The sequence below is a fragment of the Harpia harpyja genome, chromosome 1, assembly GCF_026419915.1.
Source record: "Harpia harpyja isolate bHarHar1 chromosome 1, bHarHar1 primary haplotype, whole genome shotgun sequence".
In the NCBI taxonomy this organism is placed as follows: Eukaryota; Metazoa; Chordata; class Aves; order Accipitriformes; family Accipitridae; genus Harpia; species Harpia harpyja.
The window spans coordinates 66221087-66244055 of NC_068940.1; the positions used below are offsets into that span (position 1 = coordinate 66221087).

The 22969-nt window shown below is 40.4% G+C and overlaps 1 protein-coding gene across 7 annotated transcripts in view; it reads left to right on the forward strand.

The window, feature by feature from the left end:
* Positions 1-22969, forward strand: part of THRB (thyroid hormone receptor beta) — a 182707-nt gene that overhangs the window by 63172 nt on the left and 96566 nt on the right. Inside the window, exon 3 of one of the 7 annotated variants that reach the window (XM_052798107.1) lies at positions 10951-11079. The exons of the other annotated variants lie outside the window; for them this stretch is intronic. The gene's annotated coding sequence lies outside the window, so the exon portion shown is untranslated. The remainder of the gene's footprint in view (positions 1-10950; positions 11080-22969) is intronic. 7 annotated transcript variants of the gene reach the window in all.

Below are 22969 nucleotides of genomic sequence, written 5' to 3' on the forward strand. Positions count from 1 at the left end.
GAGGTGATAATAATAACCCCAAATTGTGACAGAAATTAATTTTAATGTCTTTTTTATTCCTGTTAGCCTTGACATGTTTCTATAAATACTGTGTAGTTGAATGAATACCAGACTGATGAATGTGGAAGCCTGCCTGCCAGTGTCTCAAAGGGAAAGCTTTCAAACATAAATAGCCTTAAAAGTATAAATAGTGAAATCTCTATACTATATTTATCACTGACCACTTTCTTTTTTCCTTTCATTGCGTCTCCTATTTTATTTTTAGTTATGCTTACTTAAAATAGTTTCCCTGCTTTCCTGTAGACAATTAGGCCACTCTGGAATTCAAGTGATTTCTGAGCCAGATAGTGAGGATAGTGTTCCTTACTCGAGCAGTGTGAGCTTGAACTCTTGTCTGTCCAGGCCTTCTTTACTGAAGCATCAGCTTTGTCTGTTAGGTTGATTTCACATACATATTCTTGAGTTGGTTTCAAAATGTGATTCCAGAATTGTTCAGGACCTCCGGTTCTTCTTACGTTGATGTTATTCCATGTCCCCCTCATAAGTTTGTAGCTCTGGTTTTAGCTAACTTACTAAAGTCAATACTCTTCACGAATGTCATTATGTTGGCAGCCATAACATTTTTAAATTATTTTTTTTTAATTCCACGAATTCTAGAATGTGCATGTGCTGGTGATCACCTCAGCTGCACACAAAGTAACGTGAACAGGTTTAAGTTTTGATGGCCCTTGGGCCTTAGCTTGACTTCACTGTTGCAACCACAGCCTACTGTCCACTTACCATTTGTATTTTTACTTCCTTTTCCTCTTTTGTGTGTGTTAATAAATACATAATTTTAAAGTAGGGTTGAATCTAGCGTGAACCACACTGCTGTTTGTGACGGGTTGCAGGCCAAAGCTGATCTTCCAACACTACTTGCTTGAAGAGGCTGCAAGTGCATCACTTGGTTCTTTTCTCCTAAACTATCTCGAGAAGGGGAACCATCTTGGTAAGGATCAGCTGATTATCTGTACATTGCCTTAACCATTTCTGCCTCAAAATGGCAGGGCAAGATGAAGCAGTTACGTGGGAGCTTCACACAGGAGCGATGCTTAACGGACAGGAGCATGGTCAGCCCGGTAGCTGGGAGTGAGGATCCACGCTGGAGGATTCCTGGAAAAGGGTTGTATGGAGGGCATGGGGTCTTGGAGCACAGCGGGACTGTGCCTCCTGCTTATAGCTCTGCTGCATGGTCTCATGACGTAGGTGTTGACAGCCAGCAGCAGCTCCTGATGAGCATGAGACCAAGGGCAGGGTCACCCAGATTCCTTACTGGGGTGCTTTGATGCAGTCATCGGGGTCTAAGGTTCCCGTGGGAGCATCTGCTCTGCGCCATGGCTGCTTGGGCACTGTAACTGGACAGTGTAGAAATGCAGTTATTTAAGGCAAATAAGCTCACAGTTGGACAGTGTAGAAATGCAGTTATTTAAGGCAAATAAGGTCATAGTTGGTTCCTTGTATCTCTGACTGCATGCTTTGGTCTCAGCCTGAAATGCTGCTGTGGGAAGGAAGAGGAAGGAAGCAGGATGGGAAGTCTTACGGCAGAGAAGTAGGAAGCAAGTGGACTGTTTTGTGTCCACACCAACAACAGCAACAGGCTCCCTGGCGCTTCAGTGGCAGCAGTAGTTCCCTCTCATACTAAGAGAAATGCCTTCTCCCATGTCACTTTATCCCACCAGCCAGGAGGTATATCTGTATGGGTGGATGAGCCAGGCCCAGTGTGCACGTCAGCCATGCCAAGGTCTTTGCTTCTGTTTCTTGTGGTGTTGGTGGAGTCCCAAGAGCAGTGGATCTGGGAGTTAAAAGTCATTAGGACGAGAGATGACGTTCCTGTCTCTGCGCAAGCCTTTGCTACTGTAGTCACTCCGATGACACCACTTGTACCTTGAACTTCTTGCAGCTGCGGAGAGGCAAAGAAAGGAGCAGAAATGTGTTCTGCAGCTGTCTTTGAGAGGTGCAGGAGGCATTGCCCTTAGTCAGTTAGGAAATCCCTGAAATGGCCAGCTGTTGCTCATAGACTAAAGCCGTTTTCCTGCTGTTGTCGGGGGGAATATTCTTCCTGCCAGTAGGCCGTCCTGGAGATGCCTCAGCTTTACACCCGAGCAGATTGCTAATGCATCCAGGCAATGACAGGTAAAATGGTCTGTGTTCATGTGGCTCCAACACTTTGGGGAATTGTGGAATCATTTAATCATCGATCTTTATATTTATGCTTCAAGGCATGCCAGCATCTGCAAGCTTTTTGTTAGTTTTAAATGTGATTTGCGTAGTTTTATTTTTATACAGTGCCTTGGGATGCTTGCTGTAGAAGGCTCTTAAAATAGGTGTAACTTAATGTGCTGTTCAGACTTCTCATTAATCTGCTTGTCTTCACTCTTACCCAGAGGTAAAATACAAAGCCTGTACAAAGAGTGCGGAGTTTGGAATAAAATGATAGAAAATGGGACTCTGAAATAAAGACATTTAGCACTGAGGACTCAGACTAGCGGTGGAGGAAACAGAACAGGATGTTCAGAAAGTCCAAGCCCTTTGGCATGAGTTAAGGAGCTTGGAAAATAAGCAGGGCTACAGTGAATTTGTGAAACAATGTTTGTCTTCCTAAACTGAATGCTGGAAAGCATCCATTTCACACTTTGCCTTTGCCAGCACCCTGATATCTATTATAGCACTCATCTTCTGGCCTCTTTATTTTCAGAGGAACATTTGACTTTGTATTTAGAAGTTGTTTGTGCTTCCCGCTTCCTTGTGGTGCGAACATGATCATGTTGTGGCTATGGGACAAAAATTTGCAGTCTTAGTCTTTAGTCCTGCTGTACCACCCTGTTTCTGATGTTCGTATTTTAACTGCAGCGATGGGTTTGAAACACTCCACTTCCACTTTGCTTCACCAAGGCTGTGTCTACATTGGTAAATTAATCAGGGCCAGGACTTGTATCTTATGATTGTCCATATTGTTTAATTTCTAGCACAATCTGTGACATGGTTTTGGCCTGTGCCAACTAGCACGCTCCCAGATGACACCTGTGGCATGATGGCGTGGGAGAGGGACTGTTCTCAGCAGGCATTATTGAAAAGATAACCACGTTTTACAGGGGAAAAGAGTGTAGAGATGCGGATTTGAGCTGGCTGTGCCATTTCCCCATGAGCTTCTGGATCCTGGTGCATTTTATACACCAGACCAGTCTCTCTCAGGCTTAGTGTTTGAGGAGGATGCTGAAATACAAGCTTTTGCTTCCTAACTGAATCGCTAGTGCTGTTATCTGCAACAATATCAAGCCACCTCCTCCTCCTCCCTGTGGGCCATCTGCTCAGGCTTGCAGCACTGCTTCCATAGTGCTAAGATCTTTTCTCTTTGAATAAGAGTCAGGTTAGGGGCACAACTCAAGTTTTATGTTAAGTTAGCAACACAACAAAACCAAACCAAACCCTGTGAGCTTGAGTGAGCTTTCTAGAGAGTGGTCTTCCATCGTGCAGCTCATTTGCAAGTGCGGGTACAACAGTAGTTCACAAAGCCAATGTTGTCACAGACCCACAACAGCAAGTTAGATAAGTAATTATTGTTCTGGTATGTGTATATTTACGTATCACAAAGGGCCATGGTAATTGCACGTACAGATCATACATTTGCTTGCACACATGGAATTTTTTTGAACTTCACGTCTATAGTTCACTCTTCAGGCTTTGTTTGTAACACTGTACATGAAAATAGGTAGTGTTTACTTGCCTCTGTGGGATTTCTAGTTTGTAAAACCCTGTGCAGTTCTCTCTTGGAAGGGATCATTGAATTCCTGAGCAGTGCTGTTGCTTTGGCTGAATGTGTTCTTCCAAAAATGGTTTGTATAAGATATACCTATATATGTAATATTCTTTATAATCCTTGGTTGCTCCCTTTCTGAGCTTGTTTTCTGTTGTCTGCGGTTTTCGTTGCACATGGAGATGTTATTAAAACCATAGTCTTCCTCACTCACTCACCATTGAAAGTATTTTTTCATATAGGTAGTACGTGGTGTACTAGTAGGATGTACATCACTAGTAGCTGTAGGCTGCACAGACTTGTTTTTTTGTCTTGAAAATGACAGGATTGGCAGCACAGTGAACATGTATTTAGCATCAAGCTTTAAGCTCCTGAGCCAGTTCTTGGTGCCTGTGGAGCGGCAATGGAAGAAAGTACCCCTGAGACATTCACTAACCAGTATAGCTTTTTTTCATCATGACGCTCTGTGTACAGCGCTGTTATCATGGGGATTAGAAACACTGAGCAAAAAGGATTTTGTTGTGTCAGTGCTAAGTGAAACGATGTTTTTACAAGCTGGTTTGGTGGGCAGTTTTCTTTCGAGGCTAGTGAGGGCCATGATGGTAACAGTCACGCAGAAATTGCTATGAAAAAGAAAAGGTTTAGGGAGGTGCAGAGCCTCGTATATCAACTCTGTTTACAGTTGTTGCCAGTCTATGCACTGATCTCAGTATTAGCTGAAGAGTCTGAAAAGTCAGTCTGGAAGGGATTGTGCTGACTACAAGTTTTTGTAGCCTTTGGTGGTGCCAGCTGCAAAAATAGGCAAATCTGGCTGCAGTGGAAGGGCGTGATGGGGCAGCTCCAGCCCAACTGCTACCCTGAGGGTATTTTGGAGGCTTTGGCTGGGAGCCATGAAATGCATCTCCTGGGGGAGGACTGCATTGCAAACAGACCTTGCCCTTCCCTATCAGTGAATTCCTTTGGCAGTAGGCTGGCACCAGAACACCTAAAAATGTTTATGGTAAAGCTGCAATGATTTTTGCCCTCTTTGAGATGGGGATGGGGTTTGCATTGTGTTCATTGATTCATATCTCACATATGACTCTTTCAAAAGGTCTCATTATAGCAGCCACTCATTAGTGGTGGCACTGTACCTGGCTGAAGGCCAGGTAAAAACATGTTTCTCAATTTCTCACTCTTACATGGCCTAAACACAACACTAACAGCTCCCCATTGACTTAAGTGGCTGTTGGTTGGATCAGGCCACTCTGTTGTAGGAAACAGAGGACTGGAGGAGTAGCTCCTATTTTCTTTGGAGTTTAGCTTTCTTAAAAGAGCAGAAGGAGAAGAACTGAAAGGTCCCCTGCACCCCAAGCCCAAAGAATACCTTTGAAATAGGATACATGTTTTACACGTATGAAGAGATTAGCATTAGAAGTAACTTAGAGGTAATAAAATAAGCCTTTATGAATACTTCAGAGCACTTTCTCTTTTCCCACGGAATTATGGTCCTTGGCAGCTTGGTCAGCTCATTGTGTAGGAAGTGTCTTTGTGGGGAGGGGTTAATGCACAGGGAGAAGAGTCTGCTGAACAAAGCAGGCTCTCTGCTGCAAATTAAGAGTTTAAAACAATTAAAATTACTTTATCTGTCATCCTTTTGCATTTTCTTAACCTGAGTTCATCTTTTGAAGTGAATAGTTAATCTTTCCTGTTAATTATATTTACTTACTTTACATAGGAAAGGGAAAATGTTGGGATCATAAGAAGTCTCGATAAGAGCCAATCTCTGCTTCAGGCAGAAATTGGACCACAGCAAGTGTAGGTAGACCAGTGTTAGTTCACATGAACTATAATGACACTTAAATTGTTGTTGAACTAAGTATGCAGGTCAATGGGTAGGTCTCTCCATCCCATACTAGAGCTCATACTGCTATACAATTTACTGCTTTTAGGACCTGCATTAGCAAGATTAAACTCCATGCTGCTTTGCCTTCCCTAGCTCCTTCCTGAATGCAGGGGAAAAATACTTGTGAAATCCTGAGCACACAGAAAACAATGAGAGATCCACACTCATCTTGTTGCAGTGATTTTGGGGCTTTTCTATGCTTCCCTGCAGGACAAATTGCTGTGTTGCCTCAGTTTCATTAGTGTTGTTCAGACATCAGTTATTCAGTCCCTACCCTTGCACAAGTGCCAAAAATCACAGATGTGGAAATCTTGGACATTGTGATTTTTCACAGTGTTCATGACAAAAAGGCAGTTGGCTTCAGAGATCAGAGGCATCTTTGAATAAGAAAAAAACTCTTTAACTGTATGCTTTTTTTGTAAAGGCAGTTGCTCATTGAGAAGACCACAGATGAGTGCAAGTACCCTCAGCTGGAACCCTTACCCCTCTGCTGCAGTGTGGTCTTGCTCCTGTTTTGAGTTGATGGGCTTGTTTGAGCCACTGCAGCTCATTACCCAGGCTTTTCATCAGCTGCTGAATTTTTTTTTTTTTTTTCTGGAGTTTGCTCCCTTAAAAATATGGAAGCTGTCAGTAGAAAAACAACTGAAATAAGAAGTGTTGGGCTTGTTTTCTTTTTTAGGTACTATATGGTTCTATAACAAATAAAGGGTATAGATTATTTATTTTTATTCAAATAAATAATTTGCAAAAGCTGGAAAGGAAGGGGAACAGCCATGAGCTGAAAATAAAATTTACAGCACAATTCCATGTACGTTGTCGGGGAGTCATTCCCATGCAACCCAGCAATGGCACAGAGATTTCAGGGATTATGTTCAGATTAAATGTCAACAAGAGCTGAGCCTTGGCAGTACGCCAGGAAGGTCATATGAGGAAAGTCCCAAACTTTTACACTCAAATAAAAATGTGTTCTGCTTAATACCCATAATAAGCTGCAAATGTTAACACAGCTAATGACTTGGGTTAAGAAATCTCATCATAACTTGATTGTTTAAATTTTTTTTTAAATTTAGATTCAGGACTTTTTGTTGCTTTTTGGTATTTAAGACTTTGTCAGCAATTTTATTTGGGGGTTATGCCTCTACTGTAGAAATATTTTCATAGTAGCACAAAATAAAGAAACATTAGTCTAAAACGTCTACAAGTTCTAAATCTTCAAAATTTTCATTTTCAAGTTACATATAAATGGAACAATAACCTGCTAATACTTCCACAAGGATTATTACTTCACAGAAACATCCCTGTGGACTTCTAATATGAAGTCTTAAGGTGCTGTAATTCCATGGTATTTATGGGAGAGTACTTTATTACTGGGAGGGAATGAGAAAATAGATACAAATACATAGTTGGGAATTGCTCTTTCTTTTTATTTATCTGTGGTTGGTCTGTGCCATTCCAAAATACCTGTGGAATTATGAAGGAATATGCTGACAGTCTTGTACTACATTGAGAATGTCTTCTTTTGGTTTAGTCTGATCTCTGTTTACAGTAGATTGATTTTGACTACGAAAGGATGTTCTTACTCTGAGGGATATCTACACATGGAATAGTATGGCCTTAGCTATACCACTTGAAATAAACACTCTTAATCTAATTGCCATCTCTGAAAAAAGCTGAAACTATTTTAAAATTGATTTATTAAATCCCTTAAGTACTCTAAATGTGATCCTACTACAGGATGCAGTCAAGGGTATGTGATGCTTTTTTATGTATCATTTCATTTGCTCCCTAGCACTAAACCCTGCAGTGGTGTGAGCACACCTTCCTGATCCCCTTCATGGGCGTTGGGTTTTACTGAGGGAATTTTCATGAGACTTTTTTTGGATGCGACCGACGTAGTGAATCAAACGACAGCTGTCGGATTTGGTTTGCCAGTGAGCTTCAGTATATGCTGCATTGCTCCAAAACTGCCTCGTGTAAACGGGAGCAAAACTTGGAGTTGTTAGCCAAAGCAGCTGATGATTCTGTGGATTCAGGACTCCACCTTTCATTTCTAACTATATATACATCCCGTATTTGTAAACCTGATTTTAGGTATATTGTATACATGTAAGTACATATTTATATACACATGCGTGTGTGTGTGTGTGTGTGTGTGTGTGTAAACGTATGTGTGTATGTGCACGCTGAAGTTTATTTTCCCCTTCCCCCTCCTGTCTTTCTCCACCTTGCCTGCTGCAGTGAGGCACAAGGGAGCGGAGCAAACTGTTTAGCTGACCAAGGCCAACATTGCCACAGGAGGGTCTACAAACTCCTCTGCGGTTTATTAAGCATGGAGGTTGGGAGATAACAATTAGAACTGTCAGATTCTGGAAAGGGTCCCATTGATAGCAGCGGGGTCAAAAATTGATCTGAAAAGTACCACAAGACATGGCTGGCTGCAGCAGCAGCACACGCAGGCTGGGTGACCGGGGTCCTGAGGCAGAGGCGCTGCTGCGTTTTGCAGTACAACAGATTCAATTGGTTTGTTATTTATGAAGGGTGTGGTATGCAACCCGCAATGCATCAACACTTCTTTAAAGTGCAGATTTAAGAAATTTCAGTTCAGAAGTCAGTCCTTTAGATGCTATGAATAAATAAGGTATATTCATAAATTATTTTAATAAAGTTAAATACCTTATGTCGTACCACTTGTTTGTCCTGATTTATGAAATTGATAGGATTTTTTCCATTATTTTTGCTAGACCTTTATTTAAGCTACAGTCAGTGGAATTTTACCATCCTACAGCCTGAGACACATAGTAATAAATCAACCTTTATTTCCTTATTTGTTTGAAGTTAATGTGACAACAAATAGTCTGTTAGCATACATAATTTCTTTGTACTACAAAATATGCAAATATTTCAATGATGATACTTTTATCTCTGTAATATTTTAAAAACAAGATACAACATGTTTCTCTGATAAATTGAGTTACATAAAAGCAGCTTCACATCTCCATAATGCTTTTACAAAACACTCCCTCTATTTCAAGTTAAAATGCATGTTCAGCTTGGGAATATGCTCATAAAGAAACTTCATTTACCTTATTAAGAAACACTTGTGTACTCTCTTAAGTTTATTTTTTTTTTTAAATAATCATTTTATCACTTTCCAGACTCCTGCCTGCCCAGGCTGCCTGGGCCTGGCAAAGGTTTGGTAAGTTATGGTGCTGCTGAGTTCTGCAGTTTAATTCAGTTGCTTTCTTGTTTATGAAGAATGCAGTTTGACTCCCTTGCACTTTTTTCCCCCTTCTGTGCATCTTTTCTGTAACTGGGTGTTTGTTTTCTAGTATTAATCCTTAGTGGCCTGACAATTGACAGTTTTCACTCTAAAGCATGTAGAACCATCAAAACGGGTGTTACCCCAGCAGGCTTCATCCAGCTTTGTAACCTGTGCAGCACTCTGCCGGCAGCATTTACGTGAGCAGGATTGTTTTAAAGGACTGCGAGGTCTTTTGCCTTGGCAGCCAGGCAGACACGGTGCAGCCTCACTCCGCACATGTCGCTGCATCCCGATACCTTGCTCAGAAAGGCGGGTGTTGCGGTGCCCGTGATGCTCACGAGGACCGCGAAGGCAGGTGCCCTGCTTGGTACCTGTGTGCTGGGGCGGATGGGGGTGACCCGTGTGTGCTGGCCACCCAGCCTGGGTTCCTCGGGGCATGGGTCAGTGCTAGTTGAGTATTGAGTCCTTAGGGCTGCTTAAGGTTGCATCGGTTGTACCCTGAATTATTCAAAGTGGTTTATCCTAATGTGAAAAGGAAAATAGGCTATGGAGGAGTAGGGGTGTCTCCCCCTTTCCCAAAGAAGGGAAAGATAAACACGTAATGGTAGAAGAATTAATTTCCTCTTAACTCTGCAGCTCTGGCTGTACTGTCTCAAGGTTTTCTCTTTATAAAACCACGTAGCCTTACTTAGCATCTGTTTGCTGGGTGAAATAGCCAGGTGTACTTTGTGTATAAGCAAGTGATTGTAGCCTGAAACATTGCTTCAGACGCTTCATGAGTCAGATGGTTCACGACTGCAATAACGAGATTATTCGTGGTAGGCTCCTTGTTGTGACAATGGTCCTTTGTTTGAAGTCTGCATTGCATATGTGTTATACTTCCGATTTGCAGACTGCTTCTCTGTTAGAAAACAGCATTGCAGCAGGGAACTGAAAGTGAAGGTCAGTGCTGCTAAATTCAGGATGTTACTCAGTGCTGCAAATAATTGGGAAGGTTCATAGCTGAGTTAAAAGCTTTAATCATGACTTTTATTGAGATGATACTGCTTCCTGTTGTTCCTGAGGTTGGTTTTTTATTTGTTTTTTAGTGTGTTGTCTTTTGGTTTGGTTTTTTTTTTTTTTTTTACTCTATCTGCTGATTAGAACTGGGTAAATACTGCCAAGAGCGTTTTGTTACTCATGACTGTGTAAGAGGTGTTCTCTCTTGATAGCAGTGGTCCTTTATGTGCATGTAATTTTGTTTAAGGAAAGGAAGAAAAACCCAGCATTTCTTTACTGTTTGGATTCAGCTGAATTTTAACATTTACCTGTAATCTTAATTTTTTATATAAAATGATGCTCGTTTCCATAGAATAACTGCCGTCAAGTCCCTATGTTACAAGGTGATTATCTCCCACGGCAAGGTGATTACACTTTGTGATGGAACCGTGACCAGAGTGGTTTAGGTTTAGGTAGTGTTTCTGCTAGCTTATGGCTAGGATTTGTCTCCTGTACAAATGGGTGGTCAGGTTGAAACCAAGGCGTGTTGCACTCCAGACCTTTCCCCCAAGGGGAGCGTCCCTGTGTGATCTTCCTCTGCCTGGGGCGCAGGGCGGCTGGGGCGCTTGTCCCTGGCGAGGCAGGCTGGGGAGCAGTCGGTACCGGAGTCTTCCTCCTCTCGTGGCATCCCACAAAGTTTGCAGGCAGGTCTGGTGGCTGCGTGGAGAGGAGGTAACCTCTGCTACCACTGGGAGGAGGAGGAGGAGGAGGATGATGATGATGATGAGTCAGTGACAATGGCTGTACACAGTACTCCTGCTTCCCTTTGGGAAAAGGGAGAGGCCATCCCAGCGTGGGGCCAGCACTTCAGAGGGAATCGCCAGAGCTGTTTGCTGCAGTAGAAGTCTAAAATAACCGTGTTTCCCATGGAGGGTGTTAGCAGCTTGTAATGAAAACACAGAGCAAGCTCGGTTCCTGGAAAGCACATGTGAAACTAAAATAGTCCTTTTGTTTTTAATTCTTTGATGCCAGATTTTATCCTTGGAGCTCAGAGATTTCCTGATGTTTTCATTTGAAACCGTACTGTTTCGTGCAAGGTGAATACAGCTTAAAATAAATCCACTGCAAGCATTGCAGGGACTCTGTCCTGTGCTTGGGCATGTGAGTTTTAATTTTTTTTCCCTACTAATTACTTAATATAGACTACAGAAGATTGTTTAGGTTATCTATGTTAACTATGAATTTTCAGCCCCAGTGTAAATTTGAATTTCAGGTCATTTTGTTGCAAGTTAGCATAATATTTATATGCTCACTTTCAGTGATAAAAAAGCAGCAGTTAATTGTTTGACAGGAAGAATAAAGCATTTAACTATTCTGTATTGTGTGGGGCGTTATGACAGATTTCTTTTGATTGTGTGGCATTCAAATTATACATCAGTGAGGTAACGTTACATTATGTTATCTGTCTGCACTTCTACAAGCAATTTCATTATTTTAATAAAAATTTACAGTGATCTGAAAGCTACTTTTATATATATAGTTATAATTATACACATATGATTTTCATGTTGTTATACAGATCTACATTTTCTGCATCCTATAGCAAGAGATAGACTACTATTACTCTTGAGATACTTGCTAGGTAATTGAGTATAAAAATGGAATTTTTTGCTGAATGTTTTGGTGGTCTCTGAAGGTATTCAGATTTTAGCCATTTCAGTTGCAGCTGGCAAAAATGCTTTCACTAGAACAGAGATCCATTTTTTGAGACTTACTTATTTACAAATGAGATTAAAAGGGAACACGACTTAAGGATATTGTTTGCCCTGAACAGTTAAAGGGTCAGTGTTTACTGATTACCTTTTCCATACATCTCTAGATCAGGGCTGTTTAAATTGCAGGCTTTCATCTAGATTTGGACTGTGAGTAGATTTGACCTTGCTACAACTACATGAAGTTTCTTAGATTTTATTGGAAGTGTGGCACTTCTTGCTAGTTTTTCCAATATCTTGGAGAGCAGATTCACCATTCCTGGTTGTCAAGATTGTGCATGACTGTCTGATGGGCAAGAAGATGCAAATCGAGTGCGCTACGAATAGTTGAACAGACCTTAGCAAATTAACTGAGTAATGCAGGTTAATATAGTGTTGTCTTGTTATTTAGTGCAAAAGATTATTTTTTGAATGAAAGGCCAAAAAATTTGAAGTGTAGGATCCTGTTCCTAGTGAACTCCTTGATAGGGCAGTTTTATTTAAAAAAAAAAATCCTGGTGTATTTCAGGAGAAATAATTTCTGTGAAAGCGTATCAAGCCTTTGTTTTTGTGATCAGAACTTAGTTACCTAGTTTAATAGGTATTCATTTATTTTTTACTATGCTATGCTTCAGGAAGCCCTAAGGATCTTATGTTTGGTTGTAAGCATTATGAATGTTAGAAAATATATTGGGAGTCAGGGTTACTGACTTCTGACATTGTCCGCCATCTGTAAAAGTGCAAAATGAGCAATAATTATATTGTGACTATAATGATATGTGTAAGCTGTAATTGTAGGGATGGGAGAAGATCTCCTTGGAGTTACTAAGTTTCAAATTTCAGTTGTCTTATTTCTTATGTTTTGAGAAGTTCACAGATTTACATTTGCAGTTTTATAGCAAATACTAGATTTGAAACCCTTTTCACCAGGACCACTAACACCATTACTGTGTGTTCACAACAGAGCAAAAATCTTGAAAAGATATCCCTCCCATTTCCAGTTCCCATGAAACTCTTAATAGGAACAGTCACGTGAAAATGTTTTCTTAAAATTGTTCGACAGTGCCATTCAAAAATGGCATTGTTAGCCTACTTGTTAGCCTACTTGCTAGCTGAAGCACTAACAGATAATGGTAATTCTTAGACCTGTGATTATTCATTGCTAAATTTATTAATAACACACTATTTTATTCTCTTATTGTAGCACTCCAAAGCAATCGTATGTTTTGCAAGGCAGTCTGCTCAGGTTTTATCTTTTGCCATCATAGTGTGCTTCATTTTTAAATTTTTTTAAATTATCATATAGAAAAGGACATGAAATTTTAATGTACAGCCTTACTAGGGAAGAGTAAGGAGGAGAAGAAGTAAATTAGCCCTAAAAGCAAAAGGCAAAATGAAGTCTAAAATCTAAGTGAAGCTCTTAACTGAACTGACCTTTGAAATATTAATCTAAATCAGTAACAATTTCCTCTGTGAGCACTACAAAAAAAATATAAAATCTGGAATTATGTGCCTAAGGTTGAAGCGTATCATTACTAGAGATACGTCACTGCTATCTGTGGACCATTCAGTGGTCAATATGTAACAATCATCTTATTCTTTTTAGTGGTCAGTTTATTTGTATCAAAATTTGCTCCTTAAGATCTGCACAAACACTGAGAAAAGAGGGATTTTTTTTTAGTGTGGTGGAATTAAAAAAAAAAAAAAAGCACTACCACTAAAACTTTTTTCGTATACTTTTAGAAGAGCTTCCTTACACACATGCTTTTAGCAATGCTTTACCCGAAAGCATCTTTTCCACTTCTCTCATTTTTTTGTCAATGTCCCACAATAACTATACCTCAAGGGTGCCTTCACTTCCTTCCCACCTTCTCCTGGGTTTGGGGTTATTCCTCCCATACACAGAGACATCAAAATACTTGTCTACTGAAATGTTTGTTCTCAAGACCTCTGGAAATCATTCTTGCCCTGAGACTGAATTGGTCCATTGTTCAGCTTAGCACTAAATAAACAAAACATCTTCATGCTTAGTAGGAATGGAAATGTATTTCCATGTTCATGAACTTCTACAGAGAAATCCATTTGCTCAGTCTTCAATGTAACAACATTGTGACACAATTTCTGGATGCCTAGCATCATTGTTTCCCATTACCAGAAGAATTTGGAACGCATGTGGTGAAGGCCATCACCACACCACACCATAATAAGGCTATATTTCCCTATATTCCTCTATCTGAATAATTCTGACTTTGAACAATTGATGGTACCATACTTCTGTACCATACCGGTGAAATATTTAAACAAAGTTACAAATGTGAAGAGGGGCTGTTCCAACTAGTTTGGCCAGCAGACATCATTATTAAGTCTTCTGAATATACACACCCTTCTTAATCACTGAAAATTTCAGAAGGGCTTTTTGGCTTAGTGCAAGAGCTTGGCTGTAGAGCTGGAGTAACTCAAAGCTGAAGAAGACCTTGAAATCTGTCCGGTGGCTTATCTTCTGTACACCACAGAGATGGCCTGAATCAAAACTTTACCTGTCAGAAGGTTTCAGAACAAGTAAAAGCAAACTGAATGGGGTTTTTGAACTTTTAGTCTTGATTTATTTTTTTAAACTATTGTACTTGGAAGGGTACTGGCCAGTCCTTTTACAACAGCACCAAAGTGTGCATTGATCAAGGCAGATGTCTTGGTAGGCAGAATCACAGAAACCTTTTGGAAGCATCCTTTCATCTAGTGGTGCGATGTGTGTGGAATCCCCCTGAGGTTACTGCCATTAACTACTCCCACAAAACTCCTAACGGAGAAGGCTTTTCAACACCAAATCTGAATCATGAAGCGTGCCTTTGATTGCAGTCTTGTGTTTGGGAATGTAACTAACTTCTGGGCTCAGCTGCCAACATGCTGGTGCCCAGTGACACTTGATGTGTTGCAGAGAGTGTCCCACTTGGCCTCCAGCAGTGGCTCTAGAAGGGTGTCTGTCTCCTGTGGGAGAAAACCCCCAATGTTGGCGTGGTACCTGGGAACAGGCAGTAGAGAGTGGTAAGCCTTGTGTTATTTAAATTCATCTGAGAATTTGGGGTTTTTTTTCCATTTTCATCCTTTTACCTTTGATTTTTTCCCCTGTTATAAATAAGACTTAAATGTTTATGTAAAAGGGGACCAGGTTGACAGCAGGGATATCAGCCACTTCTCACAAGAGAAGAAGTGTTAGTCTTGGTCTTCATCTCATGTAATAATGGCCACATGACCAAAACTTAGGTTTTTTTCTTTAGTCTTTTTGACATGGAGATTAGCAAATCATAAAATGTCTTTTACTTTGGCTGGTGACCTCCTCATTGTAAAATTGAAGGCTTCTTAGGGCAGTTCAGCGAAGCTTGCAGTGTGTTTCCTCTTGGATGAGAGCCAGAAGATTCCAGCATGGTCGCTCTGGCACAGTTGGTATGTTTTATAAAACAGGTGTGTACATGTGTGGAACAAATCTAGTTATGCTGACAAATCTGAACAGATAATTTTAAAGTATGTGTTACAGTGAACAAGGCTGGTAATTTACCATGTCAATAAAACAAAATATAAGCAGCTTTTCCAGGATGCATGTAATGTAGAGTAATTCTGTAATGTAATGGCTCCATTGTGTGGGCCATTTTTAAATTCCTGTTCACTATGTTCTTGATCTAGATGTTCATATATTTTCTTTTATCACTAGCTGTCTTTCAGTTAAAATCTGCAGAACTGATTCTCTTTTTGCTTACAGTGGTGTCAGCCAGTCAGGTTAACCAGCAACAGTCCATGACAAAGGGTATAAAATTAATGAGGAAATGGAGAACTGAATTATACACATTACAAATATATGTAGTAAACTAAAGTCATCAGTAGGGTTGCATTACCGAAGAGTCACTTTTCCAGGTGATGTTCCAGTCTATTCTCTGAAATCAAGAAAGCTTTTTAATCCTACCGGTATCACTTACATCAGACTGTTGCTAGTTAAGTTACTAAGATTCAGCAATGTCTCAGGTGTTCTGGAAATCATAGAGAAACGCACTGGCCATTTTACTGCATTTTACATGAGTTTCATCATTAGCATTGTGAGGTTTTGGGCTTTTTTTATGCATTTTCTTAAAAGTTTTTAAAGTCTCAGTCCTTATTTCAGATTAATGCTCTGTAAGATTGACCTAATTATCACCATATTCATTTGGAGTCCTGTGACCTCCAGAGAAAGGTAGAGGATCTTCAGTGTTTTGTAAAGCTCATGAATACCTGAAAAAAATTTAAGCTCAAATGCTATAACCTCCATGAGTACCATTACTGAATTAAAAAATGAGGCTTTACAAGGAGACAGTTATATTGCATTTACTAGTCAGCAAAAGTTCTTCGAAGACCCGAAGGGTGTGCTGTAGTTTGGATTCTGTTCCTCAAGTGCCTGAGGCATTCCAAGGTTTGCCTCCAACTCTGGGAAGAACTAGCAGCTGTGACCAAAAATTTCAAAGATGCAGAGAGAACTGCCACAGAAAGTCCTGAATTCTCCATCGATTTGGGGTTTTCCTTAAAGGCATCAAGCCTGGATGCCTTTAAGGAAAGTGCAGTGAATTTGAAGATCAGTTAGTCAGAATCTGTAGTGGAGTATCTATATAGTATAATTATATCTATATATTATATCTATATTGTATCTGTATGTTCAGGATGTATATATAAGTTGATTATTTAAGGGGTGTGGCCTCCATAACATGTTAAATGATAATCCAATCCCTCATTCCTTTCAATGCTCTATTTGGAAAAATTGAACATCCCTAAGAGGCCACCTGGATGCGAGGTGATAAATGGGATCGTAGCAGGCTCTTTTCCTCTCTCTTGGATGGTTTGTCTTTGCGCAAGAGCCCTGAGAATAGGTCTGACCCTGCACAGACTTACCCTAAATGTCTTTGCACGGCGGAGTGCGTATATTGCTCCTGTTGCCTCCCTTCCTCCTGCTCAGGATACCCAGCTAGAGCTAAGGGTAGCTTAGGTGAATTAACAGCTTTTTCACTTTATTTTCAGACTACTTCGATCATCTTGAGTTTAGGAGTATAAATTCCCCTTGGGGTCTGTCTGAGCTGCAGGATGAGAGTGAGGGGATTGTTCAGGGCGTTGTCTGAAAAAGTAGGTATATGAATCCTCTTCAAACTGGGGACACCATTTCAAGTAAAGCACTTCTTTTATGTGTCCTGATGCAATGATAGTCAGTTAATCGTAGAATCTAGTTCTCTTAGCTGTGTATTGTGGGGACTCTGCAGGTCTAAATTCAAACATCTAAAGACCATTAGGATCTGTAGATAAAAGGCTCGATGCACATGCAAAACACTGTGAGAACACTTTGTGCATTGTGCTTAGATCCAGCTGTAATTACATTTTGTGACCAAGAGGAGAAAGGAAGCATGATTTACAGTGTTGGGATTTGTGATGCTTTTCATGAGTTTTGGCACTGCAACAGTATTGGGGCTCTTTTATTGTGTACTGCAAATCTTTCCTAGATCAGAGTAATAAGGATGAAAGCAAGAAAACCATGATATTGATGACCATGCTTTTAAGAGAGTTGCATGATAATCCATTCTAAATTAAATTGTGATATACAATAAATAAACACCTACCATAAAGAAAAAAGCATTGGGATGTCTACACTTGGGTGAAGAATAGAAGTGAAATACTTTCTGTGATACTGCATTTCCCTTGATTGTCATATGTATGAATTGAAAATAATTGCACCTAAATCAGTGAAATTAAATTACAGCTCAACAGAAGATGGGAATTAACTCCTGCTACTTGTTTACTGGAGACCTGAAAAGCTCCAGTACACGTTTTGAAGGCAGCATATGTTGTGGTCTCACCATACCTGGCATTAATGTGAATAGTTAAGAAATCGAAATGAATAGAAAGTGTCTATGTATCAATGAGTTACAGATCTGATCAGGAGGAAGAGAGCTCACATGAATCGAGTTCCTGCACTGGGAGCTGTAGGGTTACCAGTCTTTGGACGTATGTGGGTGATAGTTCTGAGAACAGGTGCCAGTTTAAGGCAAACACTGGCATAGAGGTAATCTTTGTCTGATGGCTCCATCCTTTCCACCTGGTGACAGAAAGTAGTATATTTAGACAAGCGGTTATTTGTCATAGTTTTTATGTGTGTTTGCATGCACAGGATGATTTAGACTTTTATATACAAAATATGTGTAAATCAAATAATGTACAAGTTTGTGTATATGTTCTTGGGGTTTTTTGTGAAATCTAAAGTACCGAGATATAAAACTATTGAAATATTTTTTCTTGCAGAATTAATGTTAAACTCTATACTTACTACCAAGTCAACACGTAAAATAATGAAACACTCATACAAACGTTCTGCTTACCATTTCTATGCTCAGAAAAGTTTGAGGTTTTATTGTCTCTCTCGGCCAGTGTATAATGACCCAGCATTTCCACTGCTGAAGAAGATTGATTTGTTGTGCTAAAGTTGATGATTCTAATGAATCTACTTGAGCTGTTTTCCTGAGTCTCTGCCCAGTCAGTGTGGTGTTGACGTGGGGGTAGGTGACCAAGCCTTAGGTGCCTGAACTTCTTGCAGTAAATCTCAAGAGCATGTACAGGGTGTATCAGAACATGGGTGCAGTATGCAGTGGATGTTATGCTTGTAGTATGTTGGACCTTATTTGAATAAAAATATTGGAGGCTTTATGCCTTACAGATTGAAAATGAATGGAATGAATGAAGAATTGGGCTGGAGTTGAATTAATTGTTCCAACACCAGCTTTCAAGTGAGGCTGGATTGAAATTACCCTGCTTCTGATTTAGAATTGGAAGAGTTTTTAGAAACCAAAACTAAACAGAAACAGGATCGAAAGTTACCATCTGGTTCATGGAGAGCAGTCCTATGCTTTTGGCAACATCCACTGCATATATTCTCCATAGTAATATGACCAATGTAAAAATAGTTTGTCACTGTATATTAATGTCTTGTGCTTGCATGGATACAACCTCTAGGCTGCTGGTACATCTGTAAAACAGTGACATGGACAGCAAATATGACACAGACCAGATTAAGGAAGGAACCAAACAGGTTTTATTGATGCTATCTCCGGTGTTCAGAAAGAATTGCACTGGGTTTTGTCAATGTGAAATACATGCAATACTAGCAAGACCCTTCATGCTAGCCTTGCCTTGAGATTTTTTTCAGTGATGATGCACACTCTTTTGTACCAGAAGGGAAAGAAGCTAATTAAGTCCTTTACAAATACACGTGACATATGCAATAAATAAAATCTTGTAAGAGTGCTGCTTAAGGTTGTAGTGTTCATCTGTCAGCCTCAGAAGAAAATTCCAATTGTAATCCCAGCACGATGAGTGGTTTATGTTATGTGCATAGCACATGTATTGTAATAGTTTTCCTTCTCTTGATATATTGGTAATTTACTGAATAGTGGCATGAGGTACTGATTTGTTTTATGGCTGTCTGAGAACATGGTATAGTGTTAATGCTCCGTATTCTTCAGACTGAAATGGTTTGGATGCCTTCTGTGTTTTATTGAGGTCTAGCGCTATATTTAAATGTGTTTTATCTTACTAATTTATCAGCTTTTCATAATCATATCTGAATTGTCTCAAATACCCTCCTATCCCAAATCATTCAGTCTGTGTTACAGTCCCTCAGACACCAAGTCCTGACAGCTGCCTGTCCTGTATGATCATCTGTGCTTTTATTCTCTGATGGAAAGTGTAATTGGAGAGCAATGATTTACCTTTTGGGTTGTCATACACTTCAAACTTACTACAATACTCTTCTCTTTTCATCTGCTGCTGTTGTCGTATCCAAGTATTATAAATATCTCTTACTTCTCTCCAGTTAACCTCCCAGCTGTCTCAAAGGTGGAATGCTGTGTCCATTAGCCATATAAAAACTTGTTGTCTAGGAGGGGAAAAGAAGAGTTATTTCTCTTAGTCAGCCTAGTGTGGGAATTTGGAGAGACAGAATGTAATTAATTATCGAGCTTGAATTTTGGCCAAGGCTCTATTAGACTGAGAGTTACAGTTTATGAATTTATTTCATTCTTGTGATGATAGGAGGAGCAGGAGGGAGACAAGAGAGTGGGATTTTATGCTAACTTAGAGAGTTTGGACTCTTGCTGTGGCAACGTGTTTCATTTGTCACCGTTTTAAGCTGGACTGCTTTATGTGGCTGTGGCAGGAGGATGGGGGGTAGCACAGCTTCGAATGAAATTATTTGCAGGGGAAAAAATGGTTAATTATACATAAATCAAGCTCACAAAAAACAACCAGAGCATGAAAGAGCTACAGTGCATGCCCTCTGCCTTTCACAGACCGTTTCCAATTCACTTGGTGCTTTGTGTTGCTTTTCTGAGGCAATTCTTTTCAATTTATGTGCATCAACACATATTTTGTCATAATTTGTTGATGGTAACTTTTGGGCCAGATCTAGCAAGTCTTTAGTAGGCTGTTTAGCAATTAGATCAAATATAAATCAAGAAGTTGCAGTATAAGTTATATTATATTTTATTTGATTCCCCTGCTAGCTCTAGAGTTAATTTTTGTAGGGAAGAAGTAATGACAGTGACAAGTATTAAGACTGAATGCATCCAGAATTGGGGGGGAGGAGAAGCTATGTATCCACCGAGGCCACTCTTCTGCCACGTTATTGGGAGCATATGCCACATCAGCCAGCGCTAACGGGAGCAGTTTCACGCAATGGAGAACCGGGACTGGGGAGCAGATCTGTCTTTGACAAATACATCTCTTGTGAAATTTCAGTTGTGTTCCTTTTCGTCACCAGAATTCTTCAAATGTTATCTAGTAGTTTACATTAAAATGATGGAAGAAAATTATTCATGGTCCTAACTTTTCTGAATCTCTTGTTTTTATGTATTTGTCTTCTTAAATGCATGGTATGCAAAGTCCCAGTATGTTTCTGTTCTTAAATAATAAGAAAAATAATAATTCATAGAGAATTAGATCTGGTTTTCTTCTGTCTCTAAGGAAGTGCTTGCATTCTGAAAAGGTTGTAGCACAGTGCTGTGTAATGGTTCTGCCATCCTTGTAAAACAAGATGTACTTTGTCCTGTTAAAATTAGAACTACTTAAGAGACACCGCAATTATGAAATTGCAAATCATCTCTCTCCGGGGAGAAGGTGATTTTCTTTGCTGAAGGAAAGTCGGCATTAATAAGCACATAATCAATGAAAATAGTGTTGTCATAATGGGTATTGGAGTTTATATCTGCAGGAATAAATGATATTGTACAGGGTAGGAAGAAAAGCAGGGTCCAACTGCACAGCTAGCATTCCTTTTCATCTTCTGCCTTTTAGACTAATTCATCGTATAACCAGCTAGTTGTGGAAAGTGGAACTTGCTGCTGAAAGGAGAACAGGTGAACAACATAGAAAGTGAGCTGAAGATTGAAAAAAACAAAAAATTATAATCAGTAACTTAAATTAATACATTTCTATGTATATTTCTAAGTATAATCTCTGGGGACAACCTTGAACCCCCAGTCACAGAAAGTTTTCTGCCTTACTTTGTCCTATTTCGACTGCGGACCGTGGTGTAGTTGTGTGCGCAATGCCTGCTCTGTATTGAGCAACCAACACAAGAAAGGTAAATGATTAACCAACGCTTGCGGTTCCTTTCTGGCTGTTGCTCAAAAATCGCTGCAGAAATCAGTGAAAACCTTCAGAAATTCTCCTGTGCCGAGGCAGAGTACCCATCCCACTCGCCTGCCTGCAGAGGACAGTGGTTCAGGACCTCCCTATCGTTGCCACTGCCTTCTGGCAGGGTGACCTTGGGTGCCTCGGCACGTTGCAGCCGTGGTGGAGCAAACACGCTGGAGCTGGGTCTGAGCTGCGGCTGCTCTGAAGGCAGGGGCACGGGGATTTTGCCCACACCGACCCTATGCTGCTGCTACGGCTGGGTAGTAGGTGGCTGAGGAGGTGTGTGCTGGGCTACACAGTAGCTACAGAGTAAACACAGTGTTTGTCTTTCCAAAGGGTTTTGTTTAACGTTTCGTTCTCAGTCGTGATTGGTAGCTCCAGTGTCCTCACCCCAGGACTGCTGAAATGAAGTTGTCTGTAGCTGGATTTGTAAGGAAACAGGGAGGATTTTCAAAGGCATAAAATTCCATAAAAAACTCAGTAAGAGCTATCCACCTGATTGCCGTTGGAGGTGCTTCAAATTGTCTTTCTTGTTTTTTATATATAGGTTTCTAATCATGGAAACGGGGCTACGTTTATATACCCTTTAACCTTTTCCTGATAAACAGAGTTTTATTTCTGACTGCAGTTACAGGGATGCTTAGAGTCTAAATAACAGGATACCTGCACGGAGGTGCCTAAGTATTTAGGAGCAGCATGCTATAGCCAGTATCTGAGAACATTAGCTTTGCATTGTCCATTTCTGAGTTATCATGTTATGACATCCTTTTAAGTGCATTTTATTCTTATTTAAGTGCTGTAGACACACAACACACAGAGTTTGCAAAGTCAAGCGCCGTACCCCACCCATGACCCTGTCTGGCTGTTTCTTTTAATTGTAAACTCATTATCTGAGCCAACTAAATCCTCTTCTTTTTAACCTCTTCTTCAGGGGATCCTACTCTCTGTCCTCTGAATAAGTGGCCTACATGGGCTAGGTATACCTTCTTTATCCTCCTCTTTTCAGCAGGTTCTCCCCCCAGGAGCCTGGGTGAGCCTGGTCCTGCTCTCAGTGCCGCCTGACCTCCATCCCGGGCTGCGGCACAGGCAGCAGCAATGGCAGGGAAGGCATCTCGCCTTCCTCTCCTCGTGTGAGGATGGTGCTTGTCAGCGGTATCTGGCATTAAAGCCCACATCCAGCGCTTCTCGCAAGTTTGCAGAGGTTTGGAGTGTCATCAGATGTGAACTAGTTTTTAACTGGCCTGGCAAAAGCCACTTCCCTGACTAAAATGCACCTTCTGCCTGTTTAAAACAAGAAGGATATTTGAATTCTTGAAGGAGGAGCTACCAGATACTATTTTCTCATTGTAAAACAATATCTTTTTTTCCTGGCTTTTATCTTGGAAATCATTGAACAGTTTTGGCTGATGTAAGAAAAAAATAGCCTGAGGCACACATCCAACATGGAAAGTTTCAGCCCAAATGTCGTGGTTTAACCCCAGCCAGCAACTAAACACCACGCAGCCGCTCGCTCACTCCCCCCCACCCAGTGGGATGGGGGAGAAAATCGGGAAAAGAAGCAAAACCCGTGGGTTGAGATAAGAACGGTTTAATAGAACAGAGAAGAAGAA